The 14,427-nt window shown below is 36.6% G+C and overlaps 1 long non-coding RNA gene across 1 annotated transcript; it reads right to left on the minus strand.

Annotated features, from left to right (window-relative positions):
- Window positions 1–4,354: 4,354 nt before the first annotated feature.
- LOC140244680 (uncharacterized) lies at window positions 4,355–6,815 on the minus strand. The gene is made up of 3 exons (XR_011902302.1): window positions 6,737–6,815; window positions 5,566–5,580; window positions 4,355–4,435 (listed from the first exon to the last, which is right to left on the minus strand). It is a non-coding gene; the product is annotated as an uncharacterized lncRNA (long non-coding RNA).
- Between the last annotated feature and the right edge of the window lie 7,612 nt (window positions 6,816–14,427).

Raw genomic sequence — 14,427 nt, forward strand, 5'->3', positions numbered from 1 at the left:
TACTTACGGAATTTATGATGAACTTAAATTTGTTTTCACAATGACCATTCGGTTCAATAAGTTTAATAAGCTGTGGAATTACCCCCACTTGTCCATTATACAGTACACAAATTGCCGGAAGGACGTCATAAATAACAAAACAAAAAACAGTCCTTTACGACCTTTAGCTGGGAGCGATGAACGCCCTTTATTGCCCTCAGTTGGAGAAATTACATCTCTTAAAATCATAACGAGTTGGATTGCTTTAATGACATCCTCTTAATAGCCTTTACTATACTGCTTGAAAGTAAACTGTCTTTTTTACGGAATTTTCATTTCCATCTTCATTAAAACCTAAACCTAAACACCACACCATTGGGTAAGCTCAAAGAAGTTTTTCACGAAAACGTAAATGTATCAGAGGGTGTTGAAGGACAGAAAATCTCTGGATGTTAGGTCATACTTGTTTACAAGATAATCGTAGAATTGTACATTCAGTGAAGTCGAGAAAAGAGAATGTATTTACGGTGGCTATCTTTTAACTAATATATTCGTATCTTTTTCGATGTCAATAATAATCACTGAAAACATGGATATCAGCAAAAGGGAAATTCTTCCTTTAAAAAAATGCAATAGCACGAAATAGTCCTAAAAGAACACATGAACGAAATCCTTTTAGAATTACTGAGAAAACCGAACAAAACTGGACGCCTCTCCAAATGTTAATTTTTTTTTGCCACCATATGTGGAGTTAATGAAATGTTTTTCTTCTTCACCTCCTTAGCATTATACGGGGCCATCATTATCTTTTTTCTCCTTTGGCATATAAAGCAAGGTATTCTCATGATCATCCTTAGGGAGTAATCGATACAATATTGTATTGTCAAGTTAAGTTTTAAAACACAATTCAAAATTGCCTTCGTATGGCTTTTATTCTGAATCTAACTAAAGAAAAAAAAAAGAAAACGGTTGCAGTCAAGTTCAGAACATATGATTTCGATTATACAATGTGTAACAACATGCACAAATCGCTGAAAAACAACGTCCTCCACTACTGTCGGTGACAACCCCCCTCCCCCAAAAAATCCAACAACAACAACAACAACAACAACAACAACAACAACCTGTAGCCCTCTGTATACGAGAAAGACACTCCTAACAAGTAGCGAAACGTCTGACGTAGAAAATGCAAAGCACACTATAGTTTGTCTTAAAGAAGTTACCATGGAATGCCACTTTTCAATTTATTTGGCAGGAGTCAATTCCAGGTTGAGCTACTACTTTCCTTACCACTTCTTATTCACAACAGATGACGACGACGTGTGTGTGTGTGTGTGTGTGTGTGTATGGAGGAATACTTCGTATAACGTATGTGTGTTTATATATATATATATAATTATATATATATATATATATATATATATATATATATATATATATGTATGTATTATGATAAAAAATGAAGGTGTTATATACCGGGTAAGTGCTGTTGTTGTTGTTGTGTTTTTTGTTTTGTTTTGTTTTGTTTTTTGTTTTTTTTTTTTCTTTTTTGGGGGGTATTAGTGATCTGCGACTTTAATGTTCATGAAACTCGTTGACTTTGCATGTTGTATTACGTAATATTATGATTATACACATACACATCTGCTTGATAGGCTTTTATTGCCAATATCATCATAAAATAACCGTTTGACTGATCGAATAAGCTGTTGTTCATTGACTCCTCCCAGCTGTCTGTGCCAGATCTGTAACATCTATAGTCAAGACAGCATTTATCCGATGTCCACCACTCCCTTAGATGGTCGGTTCACCGTCTGTGAAAAAAAGAAGAAGAAGAAGACAAACAAAATATTATGTGTAAAGGAAATTTCATCGAGGAAAAAGAAAACTCATGCTTAGGGTAGCAGCTATACATTAGTTCTTCGTGTAAGGCAAGCTAACGTAGGCTAAACTTAATGCTTTCATTTTCATTTCATACAATGATTTCAAATACGTATATCAAAACAGCGCGTAATCAAAGTGAAACTTACTGCATCATGTTGTCATTTCTATTACTATATAGGTATAAATGCTGACTTTTCTGCCGATTTGAATTGGCAATTGACAGCAAGTAACAGACCCAATGTGCTCAGGGACAGCCGGTTTTCATTTCTTTCTTACTATCAGACGGTTCGGTGGGAAAGCACTTCCATTACTTTGTTCAGTAATTATTGATTACGGCGTCCTTTTTTGTCGCTACCTCCACGATAGATTATCGATGCCATGCAAACATTCACTTTAAAATCTAGTTAAATGATAACAGGTTCTTTGGTCTTTGTTGAAATTATCATTTGTTTGTGTGTGTTATTTTTTTGTCTGTTTTTTGTAAATAAAGACGTACATATACAAAACAGGAAATATTAAGAGTTATTACGGAACAACGATACAAGCGTATGGTTACGATTTTATATTTTTAAATCACACTATACATATTTCCTTTATATTAGATGGTGATCTCTATCGAGTTGCTTTGTTGTTTGATTGTTTGCAATGGTAAATCAAGAAAACCTCCTCACCTGCACAACTGGGCACAGCAGAAGGGTTCCACGTACCATCCCACTCACACCAGCCTGTGGCCACACCAACAAGGGTAGATGTGCCTCCACACCCGAAGTCGACCCTCTCAAACGCATTGTACTGCTGCTTGTCTGGAGATATTGTTCCCTTGTCGTCCAAGATAGGTCTACCACACGTATTCTCTGAATAAAAAGAAAAGTAATCATGTAAAACTTTTAGATGAAGCGGCAAAGATTTCATACCATCAGTACAGTATTCTACTGATTTGTATACTTAGTATACTGTACATGCACAGATGTATACATACACGAAAATAAGTGAAAAGCAAGATATTTCGTATTTAGGATACAGATTCATGAAAACGACTTGAACTAATATATACAGTATGACGTGCTAAATTCCTAAATATAGATGGAACCAAAAACACTTTTTGTTTTTCAATGATATTTTATTGATTTCATTCAAATTAATCATAACTCAACCCATTCTGGGTGTAACATGAACATAAGAACGGTACAAATGCCATTCAAAAGACAAATCCATTACCAACTTATACTCTGCCCATCATCTCCCTTCAAACATAACAACTTGATTATAAATCAATCCTACTGACCATTTCTTCACGAGAAAGTATTGACATGTACCAGAAAAAAAAAAAATGTATATATATATATGTATCTTTGACTATGGTATACTTATACTGCCAATCATCTCTCTTCAACATAACAACTCGATTATAAATCGAGTATGTAAGGGTATATATATACAAGGGTATATACATAAAAAAGCAACAAAAATACTTTATACAAACTAGAATGAAATCATTTCATTGAAATCAAATCCCCATCCCCCACCAACCCCGATGCACTCAAACCTATCCCACACCCCCACCACAACCCCAAACACATACATCCACAACCACCACACACATACACCCCAAACACCAACACACATACACACCAACACCAAAAACGCACATACACACATACACCCCACACACAAAACACACCCGAAGCGATACCACCTTCCTTCCTAATAAAAACGACTTTCAAATTTAGAAACATTTTCCCATTTCAGCAAATGTAATCCCAACTTATTTCTTTTTATAGCAATTTCTTTTTCTTCATCCCGAAAACTTATTATTCTTTTACAAATTTCCTCCAAAGTAGGAATTTTTCCCTCCGACCTAGATCTAAAAATGATATATTTCAAAATAAAAATTATTGTATTATAAAATTTTACTTTTGGATCCCTTCCCACACACACTCACTCACACCTGCACACACACACACACACACACACACACACACAAGAAAACACTAGTGGGCAATAACTGTAGAATGTGCTGAATAAAGTCAAAGACAAAAAATGAAAGAAACAAAATATGGTGTGGCAAAACATATTTTCTTACATTTTGTTTCTTTCCCCGTTTTGATGCCAAAAAAAAAAAAAGGCAAGCTGCAGGGCTGCAGACTACTGTATACGCTGAATATTTCACGAGGTTTTTATTTTCGCGAATTTCGCGAGTCAGGTGCTATCAATTTATTATTATCTAACTGAGGAAGACGGAATTAAATAATAAATAGAAACTAATTGCGTTTTCTCCTCGCATGTACCATTTCCTCCTGACATGAGAGAAATAAATCTATATGTGACTGAATTTTGCTGCATTCCATGTGCATAAATCGACCTTGATCATTTTGCATGTCACTGTCATTACCATAACAAGCAGGACCAAACGGAATCAACCAGGTTCCTCCAACGCAGTCATTATAGGTTGGCCCGGAGAGAATTCCCGCACATTGATACAGTATGCGATCCCCTCTCTCGTAGCAGTCTTTGTGTGGCGCTGGATCGTGGTACGTTCCAAGTTGTGTCGGTATATTCTGAAAACGACATTCTATGCGAAGAGAGAAAAAAGTGCGTTTATTATTGATCAAGTGATAAATGAAACATAATGGAATAGGTCATTATGATTCTGATTGTATAAACAATTGTGAACTGACGCGAAAATTCAGCAACTCAGCAAACTAGCAAATCAAGCTCACATCCAAAACTTATAGAGGTAAAGAGAGATGAAACCCAAGGAACCAAATAAATGTATACGTGGATTAAGTGATTGCAGCAACGTTTGTAGAACACATCAGTGAATTTGGGGACAAATCGGAAAATCCGTTCAAAAGTTATGAATTAAAGTTTCGGTGCCATTATTTTTGGGATAGGAAGACTACAACACTTTGTGACGTCGCACATGGACATGGATTCGAAGAAATAATCGAATTCATCATAATATCTTCATTTTGTAGCTTAAAGTTAAAACATTCGACCTGCCTCTTTCAGAAGATAAGCGGAATCAACATATACCTGATTATACGCAGATAATGTAAGTGTAAAGACGATGGAACGTGTATACTTTTCTTTCTTTTGTTTTTAATTCTCTTAATATGAAAAAATGATAACTTGTCTCATGTCAGGTACTAGATAAGGGTTATCAGTTAGTGCGTTCTTCTTTTCAAATGGCACTAGGAGGAGGTTTATATGGAAGGAAGCAAAACACGGCATCAATTCCGTGAATTCTGATTAAACTCAGAGGGAAGAGAACAGTGATATAATATTACATGTACTTGACGCGCAAATACATGTATACGTAAAATATTACTCTAAAGTCCTACACTTTTGGCAGAACAATGCGTTCGAGTCATTTAGATAAACAAGTTTAAACCCCAAACATTTTCGTTGTCAAGTTGTAGTCATCCCAGCAAACCAGGTAAATGACACTTATCTTGTCTTTGGTTATTACGCTTTCACTTCTTTTCTTACTGTCAATTGACTGTTGTCTGTAGAACGACATAGGCCCTACTATACTCTAATTTTGTGTAACTTTTTTTTGTTCACGTAAACTAATTACTATGTCTAGGTATCTGTGCAAAAAAAAAAATAAAAAAACACACATTCACGTATATTCATGCAGTGATTTTATTCACAAAATAATTCAAAGTGGTTTAATTTATTAAGGGTGCGTATACTTACGTTGTGACGCGCAGGCTGAGGTGGCGTTTGCGTATAACAAAATTAAAGTAAAAACACGTGAACTTATTGTAGACAGACAAGATAATGTTTACCCTTCAAATTAGCAAATGATGTCTCTGTATATATCCTTATAATTATGACACTTTCTGTCATGTGCTTCAATATCTTCAATATCATTTTCATGTAAGTACATTCTATTCTTTTTTGTGTGTTGCTATATTCATTTATCGGCCAAATGTCGGTTAGAAATATTAATTCCCTTTACTCATGAGCCAATAAATAAACGAACAAAACAGTTTTCCTCATGAAATTTCTTCGCAAAGAAGGTTTATATGACCGGTCTTAAACATGAGCGAAATATTCAAATTTGTGCATACGTGCATGAAATGCAAATGTTTTGCATGGGTTAGAAATCTGAACTTTGCCCTCGTCATATGAAATTAGATTAAGTGCCCTTTGTTGATGAACAATTTGCAACAACGGACACGTTTCGATAAGTTCAAACAATGCATTGTAAATTGCGAATGAACCCCACGTAATGGACTCTACTATCAAATATTTGTCCCTTTTGCAAAGGTAAGCACTATTGGAAAGAACGCATACAAGAGAATAAAAAAAGAAACATGACAAAGAAAATTTGGTAGGACATATACACTAATCACGCAAACCTGAAATGCACGTAACAGGATATGTAATATATCCGAAGGTTGATAGTGTTATTCAGAGTTTGACAAGATCCTAAAAGTATCTTTGTGATTTCTTACAAATCATTACAGACAAGACAACGCAGAACATAAAAAACAAAGCTTAAAAATGTGAAAATCAGATTTCATGATAACGAAACATTTCTTGACCAGTCCTTATGAATATTCAAATGAGCACGATAAAGATGCCATGCTCTCACAATTCTTTATTCATTTCATACACAGAAATGAGAAAAATCTCATATTTCAGCTGTATAGATATAAGGCTTGCTTTAAAACCACCCTAAATAAAAAAACAAACAAAAAACAAACAAATGTGAACTCTGATATATCTTGATATGAGAACATGCCTTTACTTGTATTAGCTAAAAATATTTTTTTTTTCCAAATTTCATATATAACATACATGAAAAATTGAGAAGGCATGACATCATGACAAATACACAAACAAAAACAGTAATGCTCACCTGCACAGCTGGGCACGGTAGAAGGGTTCCAAGTACCACCAGACTCACATCTACTTGTGGTCACACCAACGAGAGAAGAAGTGTTGTCGCACCCGAAGGTCACCGTCTCGAATGCACTGTACTGAGATTTGTCAGGAGAGATGGTGCCCTTGTCGTCTAATGTAGGCCTAGGGCAAAAATCGGCTGGATGGATAAATGAGATGGTGCCAAATGTATTTTGGGTCGTACTAACGAAGAAGCAGAATATCTTATTGTCATTAGATTTTTGTAAATCATAACGAGCGAACCGAAGAAGACAGTGTACGTATGAATCTGCGCAACACACATGTAGAAAATTCAATAACTTATTTCTCATTTTCATCATCCAGTGTGCATACCTCGGCTTTTTAAGGGGAATAGAAATTATCACAAAGTGAACTGAACATGAAAACTACATGTTTTAATTCATAGTTTATACTGAGCAGTAAAAATGACGGTGTTACTTTTTTGAGACAAATTTCTCTCTCTGATATCAAGTAAGCAAGCAACACTTTTAAGATTGCCAGCTCACATAGACGGACTTGTTTTTACCACAGTTGTATAAAGATACTTTGCCGGATAGATCGAACTTGATAGCTATACTTCTACTTCTACTTCAGTACTCGACAGGATCCATCACTCTGAATGTAGCGTCGAGGGGACTAGTGACTATTTGAAGCTAAGAATTCATCTACCTTTTTGTAATAGTTGCAGGTATAGACTTCCCCAAAGAGAAGAGAGAAGAAACACAAAATCCAGTATATGGGGCTACCGTAGACGGCCTTTCCTTTTAGATGTCATTTTAAGGACGTTTAATATTTCACATAAGCTTTGACAGGCCACGTGACATTTTAGATGTATCATTATACCTTCACATGTAGGGGCAAATGGAATGGCCCAAGTTCCACCGTTGCAGTCATTGTAGGGAGGTCCGTACAGAGTTCCTCCGGTACATTGATAGAGAATACGGGTGCCGCTATCATAGCAGTCTTGTGTAGGACTTGGATCGAAGTAGGTTCCTTCTTGTGCCGGTAAATCTTCAAAACAACATTCTATATGAAAGAGATAGCATGGAGAAATTGCAATTCCACGTTTTGAAAGGGAGGGGACTGGAGGATTGGGTGTTAAGGATTCGAGTATTCCTTTAAACACTTGATTGATCTGGGACAAATGTGATGCATCACAATCGGGAATTCTCTTCGTCATATGAAAAACAAAACCAGTGAAGAAGGCCCTTGTGCGTAAATAATATTCAAACGTATATTAGGCTTTATGTACCAACCGCCTATACTTGCCTCGATGCACTAATGGTGGACAGATCTCTCCTATTCCGACGTATTGATTCCTCTAACATTTCTTTTCTCAGTATTTTCCGATTCCCTAGACTTGGCTCCCAATATTTTGCATCATACGAATACTGCAACCATAGCAGTAGTCATTCCTATAATTGAAACTTCTTTATCTCGATCATAGACCCTTATTCAAATTCTCTTATTTCAATTGACTCACACAGAGATGAGCCAACACTGACAAGCGAGTTATATTCTCTTGCGGATGGCGGTGGGGAAGGGGTTAAGAAATATAGCTTTGTGGGAAGGCATTGTTGCCATAGCAACATTTGATTTGTTATACTCAAATCCTGCTAGGGGAGGGCGACAAGAATAAAGTCATCAGTACTCATAGTCATGCATTATTATTATTTTTTTTTATGCTTCGAAGTGCCTGCATGGCTTGCGAAGCGGGACAGGGAAAGTGGTAGTGGGAGTCGTCGTGTGCACCTTCCCCAAATCCTAATGGGGACGAGGGAGAGAAAAAGAAGGGCTAGAAGCAGAACTAATGACAATGCGGTGTATCTGTGTTTTCTTTTCTTTAACCAGTTTTTCTTCGACACCATGTTCATTTTCAAATAACAGATCGCTTTTGTTTGACATCAAACATGTTATTTAGCTGGGATAAACTGTTTTACTAGATACTCCATGGGAAAGTCCCTCCCCGTTGTCTCTGCAAATACATTTCCACAAACACCAAAATCAACAATAACAACAGAATCAATCTGTAAATACATTTTTAAAATGTGGGGTTTTTTTTTTCGTGTTTAAGGGTAATTTTCATTTCAAATCCTGAAATATGTACGGGGGTATTTCATTTCTAAATTTGTTCAGACTACGGTTTCACCACAAATAATGATATCACGAAACTGCACCGAAACATGTCAGAACCCAGGGAAAATTGAACCAAATAAAAGTGTGATTGGCGATGTCAAGGAACTGAAGAAAAATAAAGGATTCAATTCCCATGAATTCTGATTAACAACAACAAAAAAAAAAACCCACAGACACATAGAAGAACAGTACTTGAGTGGAGTTATACGTGAGACATTACAATCAGAAGTCATTCTTAGTCGTACGCTTCGGCAGATTAATATGAACAAATTAAACCCTTCTTATTTTTCGTGCAGCAAATAATGCCCATGATATTCATTTTATCCTATAATAACGTTTTTATTTTTTTTTGTACATACACGCCGCGTATGATCTAATTACAAAATAGTGAAAGTAATCATGTATGTATATTATAGTTACATGTATCGTTGTAGATTTTATCAATCCATAGTAGGTTTGTACAAGCATTCCATGGTGCCGTAAACACACACACACAGAAACATTATGCGGTGGGTATATTTTGCATTACTATTTGAATTCACATAAATCCAGATTTAAATTCAAACTGGTTTACACTCATGACACTCATTGCACTCCTTAGAAGTGTGTATGTACTTACGAGCCGACGTACAGGAAGAGGTGTCATCTACGTAAAAAAGAAAAAAAATAGAGAAGAAAAATTGTTTGATTATTGATGATAGACAGCTTACTTGCTTGTATATTCAGTTCATTTCAGCTCATTTCAATTACTTTCAGACAATGTGTATTTGTGTATGCATCCTTAACAGTGCTGAAAGCTATAACTCCTTGTCTATCTTGTGCTTCGAACAGTGGAATTGTTCAAGTTTTGTTTTCACTGTGATTTCACTATTGTTTTTATTTGTTCCAAACATCCATTCCCTACCTTCATGTGCTAAGAATCAGATGAAAGTTACGTTTATATCGCATGGGTTCATGAACACAACAAAACACAAATCACAAACACGAAGTTCGTGCGTGCATTTTCTGGTGCAGAATTTAATCATTGATTTATAATATTATCTTTCATACTTCGATGTTCCCAGAACGCAATTGTCGATCATTTAAACTCTGACCTCCCCACATAAAAGGGTAGGATCTCCTCTAGTTTCCCCAAAGAATAAATATGCATTATATGTATTATATACATATAACGGCTGAAGAAAACATCTCCAATTATGTGTGTTGCTTATCTGAGTGAGAAAAGTTGATGAAAGTACATAAAACGAAAAAAACAACTCGCAATGATACTCCAATACCATTTCCTTCCCGTACTGCTAATGCGAGTATTGAATAGAAGCAAAACACACACACACACACACACACACACACACACACACACACACACACACATACACACACAAGAAAAAAACAAACAAACGAAACAGGAGAAACAAAACTTAGTAAGACATATAGGCCGTCACAATCGTTAGAGATAATCAATAGGGACAGTCGTTAGAATTTGACAAAAGCCTAACATGTCTTTAGTGTCTTAAAAAGTATAGCCAATCCAACGCATAGTATGAGTGTAATAAGAAACCCACGTTCTTTATAGAGTTCAAGAACATAAACTTTATGACATAATGAATTAATAAACCAAACTTGCCATACAGAAAACTATAATCTGATCATTGCTGCTATCATGGGTATAGTTCGCTTTCACACTAGTTTGATTAAAGGGTATCAAACAATGTTAAAAGCATGATGTGCATGTACGTGGTGTGCATTATCTGTGTGGGCGATATCAATAGACAACGCTGTCTTACCATGACAGGACGGCTCTGGTGCACTCCAACTTGCGTCTGTACAAGTAATGGTAACGGCTCCCACCAGAGTGTAGCCAGAATTACAGGTGAAGGTGACTACCTCCCCGTGGTAGTACGGTGAGGTATCACCCGATCTTTGTCCGTTGGGGAACGTGGACGCCAAGACACCACAGTTTTCTATGAAGTAAAATGTACCCATGTGTGAGTTATGACTATACAATACACACACACACACACACACACATGAACATGGGCAAGTTTCTTTATGTGAAGTATGTGGTATACATATTTCATCCTTAGTCTCCAAAACCCTAAATATGTGACAACATGGTTTTCCAAACAATAATAATGATTCTTATTAGTACGATCGACACACTGTGATGATACCCGCCAACTTTTTCCTTTCCCCACAAGCAATTCATTCTTCGAAAAAGCACCCTCTCACCAAGCATTTATATGAAAGTTTCAAGATTAAATCATTCCTTTGATAATGACAACCTACTTTCTTAGATTTAAATATTTTTTCTTTTCTATTATATTGCTTGTTCAACACAAAGTTTGTACGTTATAATCCGATGGTGTACTCGCGCATTTTTCTTTCCCCCCCCCCCCCTCTCTCTCTCTCTCTCTCCCTTCTGCGTCTCTTTCATTCTTCCTAGACGTTTAGTTATCAACTTAATCCGAGGTACAGTTGAATGTTCAAAACGGAATGTTTACCTTCTAATCAATATTTTGCCATGGCATTATATTTACCGATATAAATGTTATCACCTGGATCTTCAATGTTGTTTTTTGTTTGTTTGTTTGTTTGTTTGTTTGTTTGTTTGTTTGTTTGTTTGTTTGTTTGTTTTACTGAATGAAATAATATACAGAGGCCAACTAGGTATGGGATATTATGCTCACCGTAGCACACGGGGTCAGCAACATCGAAGTTCCCATTGCTACAAGTCATGTCTGTATCCGTTCCAGTCCCTGTCGAGTAGCCGGGATCGCATTCCACCGTGATGGTGGTGGCGTGATCTACCAGTGGGAGCTGCGTGGCGTAGTCAGAGTTAGCTACCACAGGTGGAACGCACTTGTCTAGATCGTGAATAAACAAGAAAACGCACAGCCTGTATGAAGGGGATATCGGTCTAGTAAAAGTTGTTCCCGCGCAGCTAAACAGATGTTAGACTGCATGTAGAGTGCTTATATATTACGTTGTCGGGAGGGGTGGGTGGGGGTTAGAAATTATCTTAACAATAAGGTAATCATTGAATGAGTGCCTCTATCTTTATATCTGCACGCGTTAACAAAGTACCGGTTTGAGAGAGAAACAGGAATTCGAATAATGTGTTGCCAAGAAGAGAATCTGATGTAAACAAAGCAATGGACTTTTGCAATCAAAGCAATAATCGTGTATATGAAAAAAAAAAAGCGCACAAAAGAAAGACATTGTTCTCTGACTCTAATTAATGAATACTAACCAAGAAAATGAAGAGAAGATAACAACAGAAAGCAGAAATGTGGTTTCCGAGGTGTGAAGACGGCACTCAAAGAGAGATTATCGTAATGACATCTGGCATTTTAGAATAGTCATGAGAATGATTATGTATTGTGCATCAGACACGCCTTACGCGGACTGCAGCATGGTTTTCTTGCTTTTCCTCACAAAGTAGTACACTTTCACACGTACACTCGCGCGTATATTATTTCTGAGGTAGCTGGTGTATCAAAATGATACGAACATTTACATATGCATATACCAGTTGATGAATAAGTACTTGGATGAAATTATAAACAGATTAAAAACCGCATTTTCTCTCTCTCTCTCTCTCTCTCTCTCTCTCTCTCTCCTTTGTGCGTCTCTTTCATTCTTCCTAGACGTTTAGTTATCAACTTGATCCGAGGTACAGTTGAATGTTCAAAACGGAATGTTCGCCTTCTAATCGATATTTTGCCATGGCATTATATTCACCGATGTTATCACCTGGATCTTCAATGTTGTTGGTTTTTGTTTGTTTGTTTGTTTGTTTACTGAATGAAATAATATTCAGAGGCCCACAAGATATGGGATAATGCTCACCGTAGCACACGGGGTCAGGCACATCGAAGTTCCCATCCCTACAAGTCATGTCTGTATCCGTTCCAGTCCCTGTCGAGTAGCTGGGATCGCACTTCACTGTGATGGTGGTGGCGTGATCTACCGGTGGGAGCTGCGTGGCGTAGTCAGAGTTAGCTACCACAGGTGGGACGCACTTGTCTAGATCGGGAATAAACGGGGTAAACGCACAGCCTGTATGAAGGGGATATCGGTCTAATAAAAGCTGTTCCCGCGCAGCTAAACAGATGTTAGATTTTTTTGATAGATACTTTATTTTCTGCAAATTAATATACAAAAGTTACATAATCATGAACATGTGGAAAACATACAAAGTAAATTTAAAACAGAGTCGTTTGACTTGCATAAACAACGATATAAAAGGAAATTAATGATATACAGTATGCATGTCGACTTATGCAGCAGGGATTACAATAACAATTGTAGTTAAGCGATTTTGCAGAGGGTCGCCATTGACTGTAAGCATTGCTTGAAAGGATGGCCGGCCCGAGGAAAAGGTAGGCACGTATACTAGATTCGTAACAATACAAATTCTGCTGCGGAGATTCAGGGGAAAATAAACTCTGATGTGTGATGGCGGTGAATGTGCGTGCAAGTGCAAGTGCTTGAAAGTGCACAAGGGCAGACAGGCTGGAATTTAAAATAATAGAATTGGTCTGCTGGAAGAGGGAACGATATGCGATGTTGCTGTCGGGAAACCAACATTAGTCATAACATTATAAATTATTTGTTTTTAGATCGTATTTGAAGTATACTGTAATAAAATGTGCTTCTTTAAGTTTGCTTTGAATGAAAACAAGGAGGCACACTGTTTCAACTCCTCAGGAAGAGTGTTCCATGTATCCGGACCGTGATGTCTGAACGACTTTTGAACAAGTAAAAGCTTTGGATTACTTAAATAAAAATCATGGGGACGACGGGGTATGAGTGAATATGATCATTGATTCGGGCATTATGAAAAAAAAAATGGTAATAAATTTCGAGTGTGTTATACATAAATATGGCAGTCAGATATAAATGTATATCATGGGCCTTTAGAGTTTTTAGGCGATAAAATATGGGATCAGTGTGAGCCAAGAAATTTGAATGTGTGCATATACGAAGAGCCTTTTTCTGAAGAAGAAAAACTGTGTTCAATTTAGTTTTGCTACAGTTGCCCCATACAATATTGCAATACATTACATATGGTAAAAATAAAGTGTTATATAATATAACATTATTAAAGTTTGATCATTAAATAAATACTTTATTCTCCTTAAAACACCAGTTGCTTTAGATATTGCCGTTGTAATATTCTGGACATGAGTATTCCAAGTTAGATTGCTATCTCTCTCTTAGGGTCACTCCTAGGAACTTGGTTGAATGTTTCTCAGCAATGTTTGTATCATCAATAGAAATACTTTGAGGAAGGTGGTATTGGGATTGAAGCGTATGAAAGTGTATAAAACATGTCTTATCAATATTCAATGAAAGCTTGTTACTTCTAAACCATTTCGAGATGTTGCTTAATTCCATATTCAGTTTATCAACCAGTGTTGCAATGTCCTTATGGGAATAAAAAAAAAAAACGTTGGTGTCGTCTGGAAATAAGATGAATTTTAAACGAGGAGAGGAATTGACAATATT

The sequence above is a fragment of the Diadema setosum genome, chromosome 21 (assembly GCF_964275005.1).
Source record: "Diadema setosum chromosome 21, eeDiaSeto1, whole genome shotgun sequence".
In the NCBI taxonomy this organism is placed as follows: domain Eukaryota; kingdom Metazoa; phylum Echinodermata; class Echinoidea; order Diadematoida; family Diadematidae; genus Diadema; species Diadema setosum.